At 48.1% G+C, this 12,520-nt stretch overlaps 1 protein-coding gene across 6 annotated transcripts in view; it reads right to left on the bottom strand.

Annotated features, from left to right (window-relative positions):
- The window catches only part of TSPAN18 (tetraspanin 18), a 268,022-nt gene that overhangs the window by 115,553 nt on the left and 139,949 nt on the right, over nt 1-12,520 (bottom strand). For 2 of the 6 annotated variants that reach the window (XM_019519348.1, XM_019519349.1), the window contains exon 3: nt 6,091-6,205. The exons of 3 other annotated variants lie outside the window; for them this stretch is intronic. The gene's annotated coding sequence lies outside the window, so the exon portion shown is untranslated. The remainder of the gene's footprint in view (nt 1-6,090; nt 6,206-12,520) is intronic. One more of the 6 variants, XM_019519351.1, reaches the window with a different exon arrangement.

Genomic DNA, 12,520 nt, shown 5'->3' on the forward strand with positions numbered 1-12,520 from the left:
CAGAGCCTGAAAAAGTGACAGACAGCCCCTGCAGCCGAGAGCCAGGGGCTCTGTCTGCATGGAGCCTGGAACCATGGGCTTTGTCTGGGTGGTTGTCTCTGAGGTGCCGGGGGGGGACCCTCGGGATGTGATGCATGCCCAGCTGTGTCATGCCTCTGGTAGGCTGACTATGGCTGGGACTGTCTACCCTGGGGGGTTTGCAGGCAGGGTCTTGGGCCCTCCCGCGCACCCTCCTGCGCAAACTCTGCGCTAACTCATGCGCCAGCAGGCAAGCGCACCTGTTTGCACAGCCTGTTAAGGTAAGACTTCACCCAGTAGGATTTTGTTAATACCCGAGCGTTAGAATAATTAGGCACTTCTACACATGCTCCAAGGGTGGGAGAGGGGTGCTTTAATTGGAGTGGCTCCAAGAACAGCTCTAATTAAAGTGCTACAACATCTCATGTATTAGCAAAATAGTGATGGGGGTGCTTGAACTAACGCTCATTTGACAAGCTTTATTTCAAGTGCCCCACTGCCATTTTGAAGTGCGGGGACATTAATACACGAGATGCAGGGGCTGGCTGCAGCATGGTAATTACCACGCTCCAGCAGACTCGAGTAATTACAGCACATTGGGGCAGCCCCACAGCATGGCTATAGGCACCCATTATCTCTAGCTGATAATAAGGACATTTCTAATTCCAATTTACTTCCTCATTATTAACTCATATTTAAATGCCTGTGAGCTCCCAGTTCCACAGGAAATCAGGCCCATCCTAAACAGGTCCACGGCATCAGCTGTTGCTAACAGGGGGAGTGAAGAGTCTATGAAAGTTGATCAAGGGAATGTTCAGAGCAGGGCTCAGAGTCGATATGTGCCCACACGACACACAGGCACCTCACTGAAATAACTCTTGTTCTCTAGTCGCATCTTTCATTAATATAAAATAAATTAATATATCATTCTCTAGGTGTCAGCACTGGAAAGAAAGTCTTATAATGTGAGCTGAGTGTAACCAATGCTAGGATGTCTGAAACCTGCAGGGAGCCTGCAACTATAACATTGAGAGATGAACTGGCCCATTTATCTCAATGGGTGTTAACTCTGATACCCAGTAATGATTGCTTAAATGTCAAAAATTGTCGATTACTTCATTCCTCATGTAAGAGAGGAGCAGGAGGGGTCACTGTTCTGCACCACTTACTGTGAGTGACGTCTCTTTTTGGAAGCATAACTGTGTAGTTCTTGGGAGACAGCGGCACTCTTCCTGTAGCAAGAAAGGGCTAAATCTAGGAACTGGAAAGAGTATAGTTCTGTTCACAAATCTCCAGAGGTTCAGCCAAAATTAAGGAGTGCAGGATTGCTCAGAGAGCAGCCACAATCATACTTTGAAGAACAGAGTTCCAGCCTGCAAGGGACTGGGGGGAATGAGAGGAGGGCGTGCACTCCCCCTGGGAGTGCACGCAGAAGCGTGGAGCCAAACCCCTCCCTCCCCACCCGCCCAAGTCCACAGTGGGCAGTCTGCATGCCCCCCCGCATCAGCTCCACTCCAGCTGTGCTGCCATGGTGGGAGGAGGCGGGGGCTGGAGGCGGAGGAAGAGAGGGGTAGAGCTGGGCTCAACACTCCTCTACACTGAAGCAGCTACTGCCGCTACCTCCCCTGGGTGGCAGCAGGGTTTGGCGGGGGGATGCAGACCCAAGTCCCTGGCCCCTTAGCCCTGGCAGCTGGGGGCCCCCTCCGACAGGGCTGGAGGGGAGTGAGGGGCACCATCAGGGCTGGGAGGCTGTGACTTGGGAGTGAAGTGCCTGGAGCTGCATTCTGTGAGCTAAGGAGACAGAGGAAGTTCAGATTTTCTCTGATAAACATCCCAAAACCAAATACCAAAAGCTAGAGGTATTTAGAATTTATTTTATTATAGTTATTGAGGCATTGGTAGGCTTCCAAATTGCTTTAAAATTGTAAATATATCAATAAGACATTGTGTTCAACCAATACGTACGTGTGTGTGTGTGTGCGTGCGCGCGCGTGTGTGTCAGTGTTTCATCTTTTGAGCTTCTAATCAGAGAATCTGTGATTTTTTATCAGGGAAAACCAGGATCACTACTGATGACTTTTGCCCCTAACACTGCAGCTGAGTTTTAGTATTTTCTTCACTTAGTGTGATCTAGTAAACTGCAACTAGAGCATCTAGATGAAATCCACAGTATATACCAAGGCAGGTATATGCACTGCACAATCCACTTTGATTCCTTTTGTCCATATATTTCATGCACAAAAGCAGAACAAATATCACAAAGAGAAGATGACAGTAAATATCAATTTTCTAAAAGAACTTAGTGTAATGCTTCCTTTCCTGTTGGTAAGCAGAGCCCTGCGTGGAAGGTCAAACAATAGCTCAGCCTGAGAGGTGAAGTAAAAACAAAAAATTCCCTGCCGGCCCTCATCCCCCATTTCCTTTCGGTTGTGTGTCTGCACTGAAAGAGGTCAATAGCTCCCAGCTTGAGAAATGCAGCTTTTGAAAGGACTATCCCCAGGATCTTAATTTGAAGTGTGACTTGTACTCCACAACATCAACTCTAATGCAGTCCTTTTAAAAGCCAGCACAAAGATAAATGTACGAGAGAGAGAGAGTGTCTGAGAGTACATGTGACATCTACTACCCAATTCTTCTTCCCAGGATAGCTGAAACCCCTGGTGGAGTTGAGTCTGTCAAGGAAAGCAGAAACGGAAAAAGCCAGCTGCAGATGTTGTAAAGCTCTATGGATCATTACACCTTGCTTCAGTCACCACTTTCTCCTCCTTTAAAATGTACTACAAATAGACATGAAGCAGCAGACCACTGAAAAAACAGCTGAAGAGAAATTATAAGTGATTACAGCATTTAAAAAACAATGGGTAATTTGGCTTTGGGCTTAACAGACAAACCTTCTTTCTTTCCAAACATACTAAATCTATGTAACTCTATCCCTCAGGCTTAAGAAATACTGTTCTGATAAGTACAGTAAAATTTCACAGAATTTATTAAATTGACTAGGTCTATAAATCATTTTGAGATCACCATTTAAATGCTTAGGCTTTGCTACATGGAAAAAACAGCTCAGTATGATAACTATACCATATTTTTCAAAATGAGGACATGCCTGATTCACACTAAAAATGTGTTTTTAAATGGAAGTGGATTACAGAGACACAGCTGGGCATTTTTTTTTTGCCCTTGGTAGTGACGGCGCATAGGGCTGTGGCAGCAGCCGGGCTTCTACCAGTGGCACCAGGCCAGCAACAGCAGCAGGTGCTATTTTTGTGCCCCTCCAAGTCAATTCCCAGAGCTCAGAGCCGGACACAGGCATAGTGAACCAGGCGGCTGCCCGGGGCCCAAAAATGGTAATTTGAAAATTATTATTATCATTATCTTTGGCAAAGAGGGGCCTGATACTAAATGTTTGCCTGGGGCTGCCAGGAGTCTAGGTAGAGTGCTGCCAGAACTGGTGCCTCACATGGCCCATTTAGTTCCCCTACTGATGGATTAACCTAAAATCTGAAAAGGCAATCCTAGTTCAGAATCAGAATGTGTGCGCTCACCAGGGGAATTACTGCAGAATAGCCATTGCACTTTAAACTCATACCACCACTTATCTCACAACAGTGTTCCCATGCAGTCAGGCCCTATCCTCCTAATCCCCAGGAGCTTCTGAAAGTGTGTGATTGATCAAGCTATTGACCAATCTGGCCCAGATGCTCCCAGACTTACAAAGAGTAAAATGTTGCTGTTCTTCCATGGAGAGAAAGGACTGTTTTCCCCTCATGCACAGAAAAAGGGACCCAAAGGATAAAAGATAGAATTAGGAAAGGGAAAATGGGGACTGACAAGCAGGCAAAACCTCCCTACCATTGGAACTGTTTTCCAAAGGCAAGTCCCCTCCTTTGTTTGACTGTCTGAAAACCTGGTGAGGACTTCAGAAAATGATCCTTCCTTGGCCCTTTTTGGATAAACCAAAATAGGATTATTTAGGGCTATTCCAGGTTTCTACACTGAAAGAGGCCACTGACTTCATTCATCTAAGAAAGGCCACTGTATTGGGGAAGGGGGGAGACACAGGGAGATCCTTCAACAATGTCAAAACGGATGATGTTAGCTTCTAAATGGAGTCAAGAAGTGTTTCAGCTTCAGAGACAAAACTGGCCCAACCAGTCTGCAGTGTGAGAAAACATATTTCTCTTCCTTGATGCTGTCCCTCCTGGTGTCTGACTACATTATTCTCTGCCTTTCTATGCCATAAACAAAGGTAGGTGACAAAGCTCCCATATTACTGAGCAGAACTCTGAAAGGCTTGTGACGCAGAGCACAGTAGTTTAGGTGGACAAGTGGCTATGGGCAGACACACGATATCTGACAGACAGCAGGTAAGTTTGTGGTCTTTCACATACACAAAACTATAAACTTACCTGCTAGACGAGACACACAATGCAACCCTGTGGTGCTTTTAAACAGGGAGCTGTGTGCATGAGCAGCCTTCACAACACAAAAAACCCAAACCCTCCCATCACCAACAACTAATTGTGCCTGCCATGGTCAGGGGTTAAGAGGGAAATAAGCAGATTGATTCTATTAGACTTTGGACTAGTATCCTCAGGGAAACGGGGGAAATCCCATAATTTAAAACAAGGCTAAGGAGAATACTGCAGGGAGCAATGTTGCATTAGCTGGAAACTAGGGAACTACGCCCCTCCCCTGTCTTGTAGCTCCAGTTTCCTTGATTCAGCACAATGAGAGTGATGCAAGTGATGGTTCTTGAGGCCAAGCAGACAAACAAATATTGGAAGGAAATGTAACGGTAATTTGAGTCAATCAACCTGAAACATTTCATCCCACCTGAAGTGGAATACTTTATTTGTGTTTGGACCCTTTTAAAATGCTCTTTTAGATTTACATCTATTTAAAAAAAAACATGGTTTGAAATGGGGGGAAAAACACAAAACATTTTGTTTCATCAGTATTAAAATGCAGTATTTAGACTTTCTGGATTTTTTCCCCATTTTTTTTCCCACTAGAAAATATATGCCCAAGGTCACTTAAATTCATGAACAATTTTGATCTCCCCAAAAATTCAATTCTCTTTAAAACAAAATTCATCTGCTGGTTAGAGAAGTGGGCAGAGAACAATAGGATGCAGTTCAACAAGGACAAGTGCAAGGTGCTGCACCTAGGGCGAGGGAATCACCAGCACACCTATAGGCTGGGGGATGACCTTTTCAGCAGCACAGCAGCAGGAAGAGATCTCGGCACCATTGTCGACTCCAAGATCAATACGAGACATCAGTGTCACAAAGTAATTAGCAGAGCTAACTGCACTTTGTCATGCATTAGTAGGTGCATTGTGAGCAGGTCCAGGGAGGGGATGCTCCCCCTCTATGCAGCAATGGTCAGGTCGCAGCTGGAGTACTGTGTCCAATTCTGAGCACTGCAATTCAAGAAGGATGTGGACAACCTTGAGAGGGTCCAGTGGAGGGCCACTCATATGGTTAGAGGCCTGCAGGGAAGGCCTTATGAGAAAAGGCTGAGGGACCTGGAACTTTTCAGCCTCTGCAAGAGAAGACTGAGGGGAGATCTTGTGGCAGTATACAAATTCACCGGGGGGGGGGAGGACAGACGGGGGGAGAGCAGGGAATAGGAGGACACTCTGTTTACCCCTTGGAATAGCCAGAATCAATGGCCACAAGCTGATGGAGAGTAGGTTTAGGTTAGACATCAGAAAGAACTCTACACGGTTAGGGCCACCAGAATCTGGAATGGGCTTCCAAGGGAGGTGGTGCTCTCCCCTACCTTGGGGGTCTTCAAGAGAAGACTGTACAGGCACCTGGCTGGGGTCACATGACCCCAGCACTTTTTCCTGTCACTGGCAGGGGGTCAGACTCAATGATCCTTTAAGGTCCCTTCTCACCCTAGCATCTATGAATCTATGAATGCAAATCTTCCCCAACAGCTATGGTAGGAATCAGAAATGCAGCCACTCCAGAGAAAAAGTCATCCCCAAATGGTGTAGTTAACAGCCACCCAAAGCCTGATCTCAGAGCCCGCAGGGTCAGATATGTCATCTACCTCATTTACCTCAGTACTAGCAAACTTTGAGAGCAGCACTTGTTCTTTTCCAGAAGTCAGGTCAAGGTAAGCATGCATCAGTCAGGATCCTCAGCACCCCGATGGTGTGTCCAGGAGGGCTGACCTATCAGGAACAAATAGAACAACATAAACAACAAAATACCAGAACTGCATGCCATACTATCAAGAGCTAGCAGACTGCAGCCTTCACTTAGTCACTTCTGCTTATGCAGGTTAGAATGTCCTTACACATCTATATGACGCAACGAAAATACAAAACTTCCTCTGGAATAAATCCAGCAAATTCCCTCTTGGGATTATCTTCTTCCCTACTCTCCCCCCCACCCCCGCAAGGCCAAGCCCAAGTAGCTGGTCACAACATGGTCTGAAACTTGATGAGAAGGAGGAATCTCCCAAGCGAGGTACGAAGCAAAGCCAAGTTGCTCTGAATTCACTACTGCTGCTCTAAAAGGATAGCATCCACCAGCCAGGTTATAAGACAGGGGTGGGCTCATGGGCTGGATGCAGCCTGTCAACAGATTTGATCTGGTCCATGGCTGCCAACTCACTGGATATGGTCCACGGGTGGCCAACAGTGCCAGCTCTGGCTACCACATGGTGCCAGGTGGGCAGGGAAGTCTGTTTGCACTGCACCAGGAGGGCCCGCTTCCTCCTAGCAGCATCAGCTATAGACCTGGCAGGGGCTTCAGCGGTAGCAGGAAGGCAGGTAGTGGCATCAGCTGTGGACACCGTCAGTGGGTTCAGGAGCCTTGGTGCAGAACCCCTCCTTCCCCCTACAGCATCTACAACTGATGCCAGTGCCCTCCTGGTGCAGCAGTAGCTCCCACCTGGAGCTTAGACTCAGAACCTGCCAGTGCCATCAGTTCTGGGCCCAGGCAGGAGCTTCTGCTGTGCCAGGCAGGCAGCGGTGGTGTCAGCTGTGGACACCACCAGCAGGTTTTGCTTTGGGGTGCTGGAACCTGATGGCTATGCCTACAGCTGATGCTGCCATCTCCCACTGCACTGGAAGTCCCCATCTGGTCAACATCTGAGTGCTGGGGCTCATAGCAAACTACAGCTCTGGCCGGGTTCTAGAAGGAGGGAAACAGAGACAGAAAAAGAGACAGATGTGGCCCTTGACAGGTCACTAAAACTCATTAAGTGGCCCTCCAGCCAAAATAATTGCCCACCCCTGTTATAAGGTGTTGCCTGGCTGGTGAATTTGCTTCCCTGACCTTTGTGCCTTGGGCCAGAATGGAAAGAGGCACTTCTAGTGGAGTGAAAGGAAAGAAATGTGGACGCGATTAGATCTAAATAGTTGGCTGAACCAGTCACCTGCAAGGTGAGGATGAGAAGTTTTAACTTAATGCAGTTGTGAATGGAGAACTGTCTACTAAGAAAGAGGGTTCTATGGTCAAATTGCAGGGAAAAATTATTTTAGCAGCCATAGTTTAGACACACTGGGTGCATCTACATGCATGCTTTACTGCAAAGTTGACTAAATAGCTCCACAGTAAAGTATCACCATCTACATGTACGCTGGTATTAGCGCACAGTAAATTAATAAACTCCACCATAAGATAATACTGATTGGGACAGTATTATCTTACAGTGGAGTACTTACCTGTAGATGGTGACAGGGGCTGACTGAGGTCCCAGGGTGCTAAAGTGCAGGGGCTGCCTGCTGGCTAGCCCCATACTATAGCACCCTTTTGCCCCAGCCAGCTCCTCCAGCATCCGAAGCCACTACCCAGAGCCTGGGGCTGAACCCCCAGATCCACTGTCAACCCCAGGGCTGCTCTGCCCCAGCTCAAACTGCTGCGGTCCAAGCTGCACATGCAGACGCTGTGCCCATGAGCAGCTGACACCAGCACAAACTGCAGTGGAGTTCATCACAGCACCTTAATAGCATATGTAGATGCACCCACTAGAGCATAGTGACACAGTTATCAGGAAGCTGGAGAGGAAAAAGGCCTGCGATTTGAGCATGCAAAGAAGCTATGGGAAGGCAAGAGATGGTGTGAATTCACACTGTCTGCTACTCCATGGTAAGTGTCTGCATGCATGCTCTTACCGCATAGTAAATTCAGGACAGGTCACATCATTTTCACTGGGATGAAGGCTAACTCACATTTACCGTAGGATAACACTGTGCTCAGAAAATTACTGTAGAGTCACTGACCCACCTGTCAGTCAAGGGCCTTTTGCGAGGTAGGAGGTAGAGGTAAGTCATCTCGGATTCTGTCACTTCCCCCGTGGTCAGAAAGGGAGGAAGAGCACACGTACACAACAACCATGTATCTGTCCTCCTCTATGAACCAGCACTGTGGCTAGATCTCATTCCCACTGCCAGATGGGTTTCAGATACAAAGCTGGCACATCAAGGGCCTATTTCATGTTTACAGAGTTCCTCCTTCTCTTACTTTCCCTGTTCACCTTGCTTCTCTGCTCTCCTCTGACTAAAACAGCTCCAGCATCCCAAATGCCTTCTCTAGAGCCTGATGGTGCATCCAACTCTGGGGAATGAGGCTTTCACTTCACAGGAAGCCAGAGTATATAAAACTCATCCAGGACTTAGAAGAAAAGATAGAATACAGTGTCTTTCTAACAACTACATGAGCTAATCTCTATAAAATACCAAGACGGTGCTACAGCATTGTGTACCAACAATCCCTCCTTCCCTGTTGTGCTCTCCCCATGAACCGGCTAGCATGAGCTAGCACACTGTTTATTTTGCTAGGCAGCAAAATGCAAATACCATTAGCTTTCAGCAAGCTGGTGAATGGCTACTGTCATGCCAGACCACGTCAAATTAAATTCTATCATGCACACTGGTATCAGCCTTCCTCCTCATAACACCCTGCCCTTCCCTGGAGAAGTGAATACTTTAGACTGTAAATTTAAACAAATGGAAGTGAAAAATCTGAGACCAGAACTTTGAAGGCTAGGGCCTAAGTTTCAGGTAGCCTGATTTGTGACGCACACTAGGTCTGCATGAAGTAGCAAGTATTCACTTCAGATTTGGATTTGGCCAGTTCAGAGGGACAGCGATTCAATTCAGAGATTCAAATCACTGTCTTGATTCGATTCGGCTGAATCAGATCTGAAGATTTGCTGCAGCTTTGGAGATTCGGCCACAGACTAAACAGGCAGCAGTCCTCACCATGCTGGACACAGCTGCCTCCAGCTGGTAAGTCTGTTGTGGTGGGTGGAACAGGGAGAGAAGGGGCGGAGGAGAGGGAGGGATTGGGGCTGGGGTTGGGACAAACTGCCTGCAACTCATACCCCTCCACCCCTCCTCCCACGCCCCACTCCCTGGCTGGGCAGCTTGTCCCAGCCCCAATCCCTCCCTCCCCCTCCCACTCCCCTTGCCTCCCCCCTCTGCCCACCACCATGGATTTACCAGCTGGAGGCAGCTGTGTCCAGCATGGTGAGGACTGCTGCCTGTTTGGTCTATGGCTGAATCTCCGAAGTGGTGCCAAAGCTTTTCTGAGTCGATTCGGAGGCTTCCAATTCAATTCTGAGCTTTTAATTGGTCTCCTGATTCAATTTGGATTAGGAGATTCAGTTGCCGAATCAGGCCGAATCTCCTCCGAACCGAATTGGCTATCTAGCTTTGCACAGCCCTAACATACACATATACCCATCCCATGCAATGCACTTGGTATTCATGAAGACAGTAGCAGTCTGGTGGTTAGAACAGAGGGACTAAGCATCAGGAAGACTAGCTTCTATTCCTGGCTGTGACAATGGCTTGCCATGTGATTTTGTGTCACTTAATTAGGGATATATTTTCAGGTGAATATGTGCCTTCACATACATACACATACAAACTTCATCCCTGCACAACAGTGGTTCATGCACCTATGGCTGTTATGTATTCCAAGCTTATGAACCTCTGCAAGTTCTGCTCTACTTAAAGGAAAAGAGTAAGCAGTGGCATAACTCCTGCTGTTTGCACATACAACGTGCCATTGTGCAGTTCTGGACACCACCCATTGGAAACCAATGCCATTAACATTCTAAGTCCTGTTCCTTCAAATAGGCAAGAGAGATGGTTTCCTGGCCCTGGGAGCAATGTTCCCTCTAAGGAGCAGCAGTCCGTGAGTGCACCGCCTCGGTCCGGTGTGGGACACTTACTGAAGGGGGCTGAGGGCTAGGGGCTGGGGCCAGGGGCCCGAGGCTGGAGCTGAGGCCGGAGGCTGGAACTGGAAGCTGGGAGCCAGGGGCTGGGACCAGGGGCCGGAGCTGGGGGCCAGGGGCTGGAGCTGGAGGCCAGGGGCTGGAGCTGGAGGCCAGGGGCTGGGAGCCAGGGGCTGCAGCCAGGGGTCAGGGGCTGGAGCTGGCAGCCCAGGGCTGGAGCCAGAGCCTGGTGCAGGCTCCCCGGCTCCAGGGAAGTGCTCTACTCCCCTGCATCAGGGCTGGGGAGTGGAGCACTTCCCCGGAGCCAGAGGAGCCCACGCCAGCCACCCGTGCCAGCCTCACCTTGGGGAGGAGCTGCTGCCTGCCCCAGTGAGGCTCTGCCAGCTCCGGGACACTGCTCCGCTGCTGGGCCCTGACGCCACGTGCTTCCTCACTCCCTGAGGCCATGTGGGGGAGGCTGGAGCGGGCGGCTGGTGTGGGCTCTGCCGGCTCCAGGGAAGTGCCCGCATCAGGGCCGGGGAGTGGAGCACTTCCCGGGAGCCGGCAGAGCCTGGGCCAACCTCTCCTGGTGCGCGGCCTTGAAAAGACTGTGCGCAGCCACACTTTTAGTTGTGCGCGGCCATGCATGTGCACACCTTAGAGGGAACCTTGCCTGGGAGTATTATATACTTTAATGCATTCATGTCTGTGAAGTGTTTGGTAATCATCAGATGGAAGGTGTCAAATGCCAGTGAACAGACTACCATGAGTCATCAAAAATGATTCAATGACATTTTTTACTAACAACTTTCCTTTCCATTAGACAGAAACAGTGCTGCCCTTATAGGCAACAACCATCCACTGCCTGCTTCTATTTCAGCTGATGCTCCACTGTAACTCACAATAGGGAGCTGTAATATATTTAGGGTCACTAACATTTTATTTTGAGCTTTGGGGATGCATATGCAGGACAGAGATGAATGTTTGTCCCTTCCATCAACTCTAATCATGGAACATTAGAGATGGATGAGGCCTCTCAGGTCACCTAAATCTTCCTACCCAACAAAAGATTCTTCCTTGCATTCCCCTATATTTTGTCCAATCTCCCCTGGAATGATTCAAGCAATGGGATTACCTTCACTTGGCAGACTATTGCAAATCTAATAGATATAAATAATGGTTAAAGTAGATGAGAATGGGAATGAGACAGGAGCCTCTTGCATCACCTCTCAGAGAACAGAAGCTGTGGAGGACCCTAACCAAGCCAAAAAGAGTCCAAGGAAGCTGTTATCTTCTTCCTCCACAGCCCCTTAGTTTTAACCCCTGCATGTAAATTGCTCTTCCCTTGGTTATCAAAAGAGGAGGAGGGCTAATGGACTGCGTTTTTTGTGATGAAAAACAAAAGCACAATACTGAACTACTCATGTATGAGTTGCCCAGCATAATAACCATTGCTTTGTGGACATTCCAAATTCCTCTCCATCCGTGTCCTATCTCCCTTCATGTTATATGATAATACATGTCATACCCCCTTGCAATTGTTGTAACATACAATGTGATTATATACAAAAGATAAATTAAAGACACATCACATGTTTCAGAAATGGCATGAGTTAGGAAACTTGGGAAGTAGGAATCTTCCAGTCTTGGCTCTGGATGAGGATAGGTTTCATTGGATATTCTTCCACTTATTCCCTGCTCCAAGCTCATCTCCTCATGCCCTGTCCTGTTCCTTCTGTACTGCTACCCCTGCCTCCACCTCCATCCTTTCTAGACATCTAGCCAGTCCTACTCTCTACCCTTCAGTCCTTTCACCCCAGTCCTAGTCTTCTTTCCAAATTCAGAGGCAGTCCCAATCTATCCTCCCCTATGCAAATTAACTCATGTATGGCACTAGCATAGATAGAGCTACACTGCTTTCAGATCAAGAGGTGACCCATCCAGAATAGCGTGGGCATCACTACTCTGCTACGTACCACAGACATGACTTAAGTTTCATTTTCAATCTGTGTCCCTGATTAAGGTACTAGATGTCAGGTCAATTTACTTCGTAGCTTCTCCCCACTATGTTTTTGTCTCAAATTCTGTGCCCTCAAATGTAGCTACAGTAGGCAGGGTGTGGGAAGGAAAGTGAGAGGAAACAGGTCTTCCCAAACCAAGATTAATGTAGGTGTTATAGTCCCTGGGCTTTTAGCCATGATCCATGGTGCCCACAGCCAAAGAACCAGGCTGCAGCACCACTTGCAGACTAGCCACATGCTTGCTCCAGGTGAGTTTGGGTCCTCCTATGAGGTTTATAATAGGGGGTCAGGTGACT

The sequence above is a fragment of the Gavialis gangeticus genome, unplaced genomic scaffold (genome assembly GCF_001723915.1).
Source record: "Gavialis gangeticus isolate Ggan-Ray unplaced genomic scaffold, GavGan_comp1, whole genome shotgun sequence".
Classification (NCBI taxonomy): domain Eukaryota; kingdom Metazoa; phylum Chordata; order Crocodylia; family Gavialidae; genus Gavialis; species Gavialis gangeticus.